This window comes from Lynx rufus, unplaced genomic scaffold (genome assembly GCF_022079265.1).
Source record: "Lynx rufus isolate CCGP_SWC_20201006 ecotype Redwood Valley unplaced genomic scaffold, mLynRuf1.p SCAF_19, whole genome shotgun sequence".
In the NCBI taxonomy this organism is placed as follows: Eukaryota; Metazoa; Chordata; class Mammalia; order Carnivora; family Felidae; genus Lynx; species Lynx rufus.
The window spans coordinates 20,342,496-20,350,201 of record NW_025814833.1 but is presented as its reverse complement, the minus strand read 5'-3'; the positions used below and the strand labels follow the sequence as shown (position 1 = coordinate 20,350,201).

Genomic DNA, 7,706 nt, shown 5'->3' with positions numbered 1-7,706 from the left:
AGTAGTTCATCATTTACTCTTCACTATAAATGAGTTAATTCAGTTAAATTTCAGAGTTATAACAAATTTGATAATATTGTGCATTTCAAATCACAAAGAGTATCCCTTCTCCAGTTATTTTCTCCAAATATTGTATTTTCTCTAGTTTTGCTTAACTGGAAAGTTACCCTTTAAGTTCTAGACTATGGGTCCACATGAGTTTTCTCAGTTACCTTTCTGGTAGTACAAACAATGAGGTATATAGGCAGAGGCATTGAGAAGTTATATGGAACACATGTGGTTTTAGTGTTTGATCCAGCTGACAATATTCTCTCTTAGCTCAAATGATATGAGTTAGACACTGATTTTACCATATGGGTAACTAAGCCACGAAATATATTATCTCAACAACAGTATCATAACATGTTTTAATGAGGAAACCATTCTAGGTTCTGGATCAAACAAAATCATGCAAATATAGTCACTTTCTTCATGTGCAAAGACATCATTTAATTAACAAAAGTATATGTTATATCAATAGATAACTTAGCAAGTTTCAAAGCAACTCATATATATCTACTGAATGCTTACCATAGCTGTATGCTGTGGGGATCTGGGAATTAAAACATAGTAAGCCAAGCTCAAATGAGAAATTAAAGTGTATTTATAAGTGCACAGTAAAGGTGGTCCATATCCAAGTAAGAGTGCTGAGGTTAATTAAGTACAGATTCGTGAGTTCAAAAATGTTTACTCCTAGGAATTTCTCCTATGGAAATACTCATTGTTTTGGAGGGATCATTGGCCAGAATTGTAGTAAGACCTTTCTATTTTTTTTTTTTTTTTGCCAAGCCACAAATTTGCTAATAGGTCATGTTTATAAGAAAGTGAGTCAGATTCAAAACTTGAAGAGATGGCATTAATCAAATAGATTTTCCCCAAATAAGTTATTTTCCTATATACTCAGGATTAAATTAACTAATAATCATATATCTGCTGGCACAATTTTTTTAACTCTTTCATCTGTTCAAGTGCACATGCATACACTGCATATTTAAATTCAGTCTTATGAAGGGCTGACAAAAAGATGTTTTTCCATGTCCAACCAATGGGACACAATTTTCTCAGTATTTCCTCTTTTTTCAGTGCCCTGGAAATCTTTATAAGCAGCATGGTTAAGAAGACATCCAATGAAAGCTTTATTTTATCAATGTGGTCACTGAAGGGCAAACTTCTTATGTTTGCTTACAGAAATATTACAAAGTTTTAAGCATGTGAAAAATCTCAAATATCTAATGCTGTCTTTTCCTTTTCTTTTGTTTATAAATTCTTTCATAGGACTTATAAATATCTAAATTTTGCTATACTAAGCTCTGCTCACAATTTACTAAGTACATATGGTCACATATAAAAGAAGCATTGTCATATGGCAAATAGCCAAAGCTTTGGCCTACAGAGTTGGTGTTGTCCAATTCGATCCCCTTGGCACTCATAAAACTGTGAAAGGATTATACACATACATATGCACAGACACACACACACACACACACACCCACACACAACTACAAACACTGCGATTAAAATCCTTGTATCCTTATTTATCCAGAGGTCAAATGCATCTTCATTTGTAATAGCAAACATTGATAGCAGTCTAAATATTTGTAAATAGGGAATTCAATAAATGTAATTTAGCATATAGGTAAATAGAACACTATAAACCTAAAAAAAAAAAGGAAATCTACATTTACTGAAATGAAAAGATTCCACAATGAGATAAATATGATATTTTATAAGAAAAAATATACATATATACCCATATATTTATGGAAAGATGTATACTAAGCTGTTAAAAGTTGTTTATCTTAAGATTATGGTACAACTTCCAAATTTACTTAGCAGATTTTATTTAAGTCTTTATAGTATATATGAATTATTTACTTAATAAGAATAAATATATAACATAAAACAAGTAAATTGAAGGAAAGCCATGTGTGGCATAATTTTACCTACATAAAACATGTACATATATGTTTATATATGAAAGAAAATTCCAGGAGGATACATACCTAATACTTAATAGGGATTTTCTGTTAGTACTAAAGGGTGGAGTTATGGTAAGAATTCAACATTCTTTATACTGTTTGAATGTTTTATGCATTATGCATTACAGAGTAATCTGTACATAGTGACCTTAACCTTAGTTGACTAACTGAAGAAAGAAGTATATATTACATAATTCTTGTGTAATTAAATAGGCACTTCCATATAAATAACATGAAGGGTGTACTTTAGGTAAAGTTTATCTGAAAAACAACTGCAATTATTATGATTAGATTTTTTAATGAAAAAGAAATTTATTGGAAGTCATAAGACTACCATTATAAAACATGATCAAGCTATCAGAAAATGTTTTTAAAAATGATACTTGGGTTAGATGGCCAAACCAAGATGGGTCAGTGAGAGTGGTGGTGATGGCCCCCTGGAGGTGGCAAGAAGGATGACAAGGACAAGAAAAAAATACAAACTTCCTGTACCAACTACAGTGCGGAAAAAGAAGAAAAAGGGACCAGATGCTGCCAGCAAGTTGCCCCTGGTGACACCTCATACTCAGTGCTGGTTAAAATTATTGAAATTAGAGAGAATTAAAGATTATCTTCTCATGGAGGATGAATTAATTAGAAATCAGGAACAAATGAAGCCTTTAGAAGAAAAGCGAGAGGAGGAAAGATCAATGGTTGATGATTAAGGGGGACCCCAAAGGTAGGAACATTTGAAAAGATCATTGATGACAACCATGCCATTGTGTCTATATCTGTAGGCTCAGAACACTACATCAGCATTCTTTCCATTGTAGACAAGGGTCTGCTGGAACCAAGCTGCTCAGTCCTGCTTAACCACAAGACATAGAGGTGCTCATGGATGACACAGATCCCTTGGTTACAGGGATGAAGGTAGGAAAGTCCCCCCAGGAAACCTATGCTGATTTTGGGGGGTTGGACAACCAAATCCAGGAAATTAAGGAATCTGTGGAGCTTCCTCTCACTCATCTTGAATATTATGAAGAGATGGATATGAAGCCCCCAAAGGGGGTCATTCTAGATGATCTGCCAGGCACAAGCAAAACCTTATTAGCTAAAGCAGTAGCAAACCAAACCTCAGCCACATTCTTGAGAGTGGTTGACACTGAACTTATCCAGAAGTACCTAGGTGATGGGTCCAAACTCATTCAGGAATTGTTTTGAGTTGCAGAAGAACATGCACCATCCATTGTGTTTATTGATGAAACTGATGCCATTGGGACAAAAAGATAAGACTCAAATTCCAGTCGTGAGAGAGAAATTCAATGAACCATGTTGGAACCATTGAAACAGTTGGATGGATTTGATATAAGGGGTGACATGAAAGTTATCATGGCCACAAACTGAATAGAAACTTTGGATCCAGCACTTGTCAGATCAGGCTGCATTGGCAGGAAGATGGAGTTCCCCCTTGCCCAATGAAAAGACTAAGAAGTGCTTATTTCAGATCCGAACAAGCAGGCTGACACTGGCCAATGACATAACCCTGGACAACTTGATCATGGCTAATGATGACCTCTCTTGTTGCCAACGTCAAGGCAATTTATATAGAAGCTCGTCTGATGGCCTTGAGAGAGCATAGAATGAAACTAACAAATGAAGACTTAAAAAAATCTAAAGAAAACGTTCTTTATAAACAACAAGAAGGCATCCATGAGGGGCTCTATCTCTAGCAGACCACAGTTAACTTCAGGGAAATGGCTGGGAGTGTCCCCACCCCTTAGATGGATGAGATTGGGGAAGCTGCCTAGAGGAATCCATGTTCTAGTTGCTCTTTATTAGCAAAATCTCCTTTGTACCTTTTTGAGCATATGTACAGGATACCCAATAGGCTGCCTTTATCTGTTGGTCACATGCAGTACTCTCTCCCCAATAAAGTGTGCCCCTGTCAAAAAAAAAAAATGATACCTAAGGATCAGTTAAATTTAAGAAAACCTGGCATACATAGACTATGCTATTTGTGATAAATGGGGGGAGCGTTGTCTGTCTTTAGTGTTTTCCTGAGTTTTCTTCCTTTTTTTTTTTTTGTAAACCAGGTGAAGGAAAATAAATTGAAATAATTTAGAGCCTTTGAGGGCAAACAATTTCTTATTGAAAGTCCTGTTTTTCATAGAAATACACATGGTAAAAGTATATTTCACTCTCCTTAACTAGTTTAACAAAATCATAAGACTACATCATTTTTGGTAGGGAAAGTCAAGTAACTTTCAAAATTAATGAACATGTAATATTATTCTTACATTTTACCGGATTGTCATTTTGCTGAAGACTAGGTCCATATCTTTCACTAATTTTTCTCAGCACTATATTCATTATGTGTTCAAATTCTCTCTAAAACCAATGGCTAAAATCAAGAAGACAAGAAACCCAAAAGCCCAAGTGTCCATTGACTGATGAATGGATAAAGAAGATGTACATACACATAATGGAATGAATACTACTCAGCCATCAAAAAGAATGAAATCTTGACATTTGTAATGAGATCGATGGAGCTAGAGTGTATTATGCTAAGTGAAATAAATGAGTCAGAGAAAAACAAGTATCATATGGTTTCACTCATATATTGAATTTAGGAAACAAAACAGATGAACATATGGGAATGGGAAAAAAAGAGAGAGGGAAGCAAACCATAAGAGACTCTTAATGATAGAGAACAAACTGAGGGTTGATGGAGGTGGGTGAGGGATGGGCTAAATGGGTGATAGGTATTGTTATGATGAGCACTGGGTGTTATATGTAAGTAATGAATCATTAAATTCTATTCTTGAAACCAATATTACAATATATGTTATCTAATTAGAATTTAAATAAAAATTTGTAAGAAGAAAATCATAAGAAACAAGTGTTGGCAAGGATGTGGAGAAAAAGGAACCCATGTGCACTGTTGGTAGGAATATAATTTAGTACAGCCACTGTGGAAAACAATATGGAAGTTCTTAAAAAATTTAAAATAATACTATATTATCCAATAATTCCACTAGCATTACCCAGGGATAGCAACAACACTAACTTGAAAAGTTATATGTACCTGTATGTTTATTACAGCATTAACAATAGCCAAGACATGGAAACAACCTAAGTATCCATCAATAGACAAATGGATAAGGAAAATGCACATACACACACACACACACACACACACACTCACATAGACAAAATGGAATATTACACAGCCATAAAAAGGGTGACATCATGCCATGTCAACAACATGGATGGACCTAGAAGGTATTATGCTAAGTGAAATAAGTCAGACTGAGAAAGACAAATACCATTTTATTCCAATCACAAATGGAATAAAAAAACCCAAATAAACAAAAAGTAGAATCAGAACTATAAACACAGAGAACAAACGGATAATTGCCAGGGGTGTAGGGAAAGGGAAAAATGGGTGAGAGGAGAGGGAGATAAAGGCCTCCAGTTATGGAATGAGTAATTCAGTGGAATAAAAAAAAGCATAAGGAATACAGTCAATGATATTGTAATAGCAATGTAATGGGACAGATTGTAGCTACATTTGTGGTGAATATAACATAATGTATAAACTTGTCAAATCAAATCACTAATTTGTTCACCTGAAACTAATGTAACATTGTGTGTCAATTATAAATAACTAAACAAATAACTAAATAAGTAGATAAATAAATAAATAAATGTAACAATTAACAAAACCAAATTGTCTCTAAAACCAAGACTTTAAGTGGGGTCTATGTCTGCTGTAATGCTAGCTTCACAGAATGAATTTGAAAGCTTTCCTTCCATTTCTATATTTTAGAACAGTTTGAGAAGAACAGGTATTAACTCTTTTTTAAATGTCTGGTAGAATTCTCCTGGGAAGACATGGGGCCCTGGACTCATGTTTGTTGGGAAATTTTTGATAACTGATTCAACTTATTTGCTGGTTGTGAGTCTGTTCAAATTTTCTATTTCTTCCTATTTCAGTTTTGTTAGTTTGTATATGTCTAGGAGTTTTTCCCTCTCTTCCAGATTGCCCAGTTTGTTGGCACATAGTTTTTCATAGTATTCACTTATAATTGGTTGTATTTCTGTGGTGTTGATTGTGACTCTTCTATTTCATTTGTGATTTTACCTATTTGGGTCTTTTGTAATTTCTTTTTGATAAGTATGGTTAGTGGTTTATCAATTTTGTTAATTCTTTCACAGGACCAGCTTTTAGTCTCATTGATCTGTTCTACCATATTTTTTGTTTGTTTGTTTCTATAACATTTATTTCTTCTCTAATCTTTATTATTTACCTTCTGCTTGGTTTAGGCTTTATTTGATGTTTTCTTTTCTGGTTCCTTTAGATGTAAGGTAAGTCCGTGTATTTAAGACCTTTCTTGCTTCTTGAGATAGGCCTGAATTACAATATACTTTCCTCTTAGGACTGCCTTTGCTGCATCCCAAAGGGTTTGGACTGTCGTGTTTTCATTTTCATTGGCTTCCATGTATTTTTTAACTTCTTCTTCAATTTCATGCTTAACCAATTCATTCTTTAGTAGGATGTTCTTTAATCTCCATATATTTGAGGGTTTTCCAAATATTTACTTGTGGTTGATTTCAAGTTTCATAACGTTGTGATCTGAAAATATGTATGGTATGATCTTGACTTTTTGTACCTGTTGAGGGCTGATTTGTGACCAAGTATGTGATCTACTCTGGAGAATGTTCCATGTGCACTCTAGAAGAATGAGTATTCTGCTGTTTTAGGGTGAAATGTTCTGAATATATCTGTTAAGTCTACTCAGCCCAATGTGTTATTCAATGCTATTGTTTCCTTGTTGATTTTCCGGTTAGATAATCTGTCCATTGCTGTGAATAAGGATATTAAAGTCCCCTACTATTATTGTATTATTGTCAATGAGTTTCTTCATGTTTGTGATTAACTGATATATATATTGGTGTTCCAAGTTAAGGGCATAAATTATTTACAATTATTAGATCTTCTTAGTGGATAGACCCCTTAATTATGATATAATGCCCTTCTTCATCTCTTGTTACAGTTTTTTTTTTAAATCTAATTTGTCTGATAGAAGTATGGCTACTCTGGCTTTCTTTTGACATCCATTAGCATAATAGATGGTTCTCCATTCCCTCACTTTCAATCTGCTGGTGCCTTTAGATCTAAAATGAATCTCTTTTAGGCAAATACACACGAATCTTTTTTTTTTTTTTGTCCACTATAATACCCTATGTATTTTGATTGGAGCATTTAGTCCATTTACATTCAAAGTGATTATAGAAAGATATGAATTTAGTGCCATTGTGTTACCTGCAAAGTTGGTGTTTGTGGTAATGTTCTCTGGTCCTTTGTAGTCTTTGTTGCTTTCATCTTTTTTTCTCCTCTCAGAGTCCTCCTTAATATTTCTTGTGGGGTGGTTTAGTGGTCATGAACTCCTTTAGTTTTTGTTTGTCTAGTAAATTCTTTAATCTCCTTATATTCTGAATGAAAACCTTGCTGGGTAAAGAACTCTTGGCTGCATATGTTTCCCATTCAGCACATTGAATATTTCCTGCTATTCCCTACTGGCTTGCCAAATTTCAGTGGACCGGTCTGGTGCTAACCTTATTTGTGCACCCTTGTAGTTTAAGGGCCTTTTGTCCCGAGCTATTTTCAGAATTCTCTCTTTACCTTTGTATTTTGCAAGTTTCACT

The 7,706-nt window shown here is 34.3% G+C and overlaps 1 pseudogene; it reads left to right on the top strand.

Moving 5' to 3' along the window:
• Nucleotides 1–2,437: 2,437 nt before the first annotated feature.
• On the top strand, nt 2,438–3,727 carry LOC124514031 (26S proteasome regulatory subunit 4-like; annotated as a pseudogene).
• Nucleotides 3,728–7,706: the final 3,979 nt, after the last annotated feature.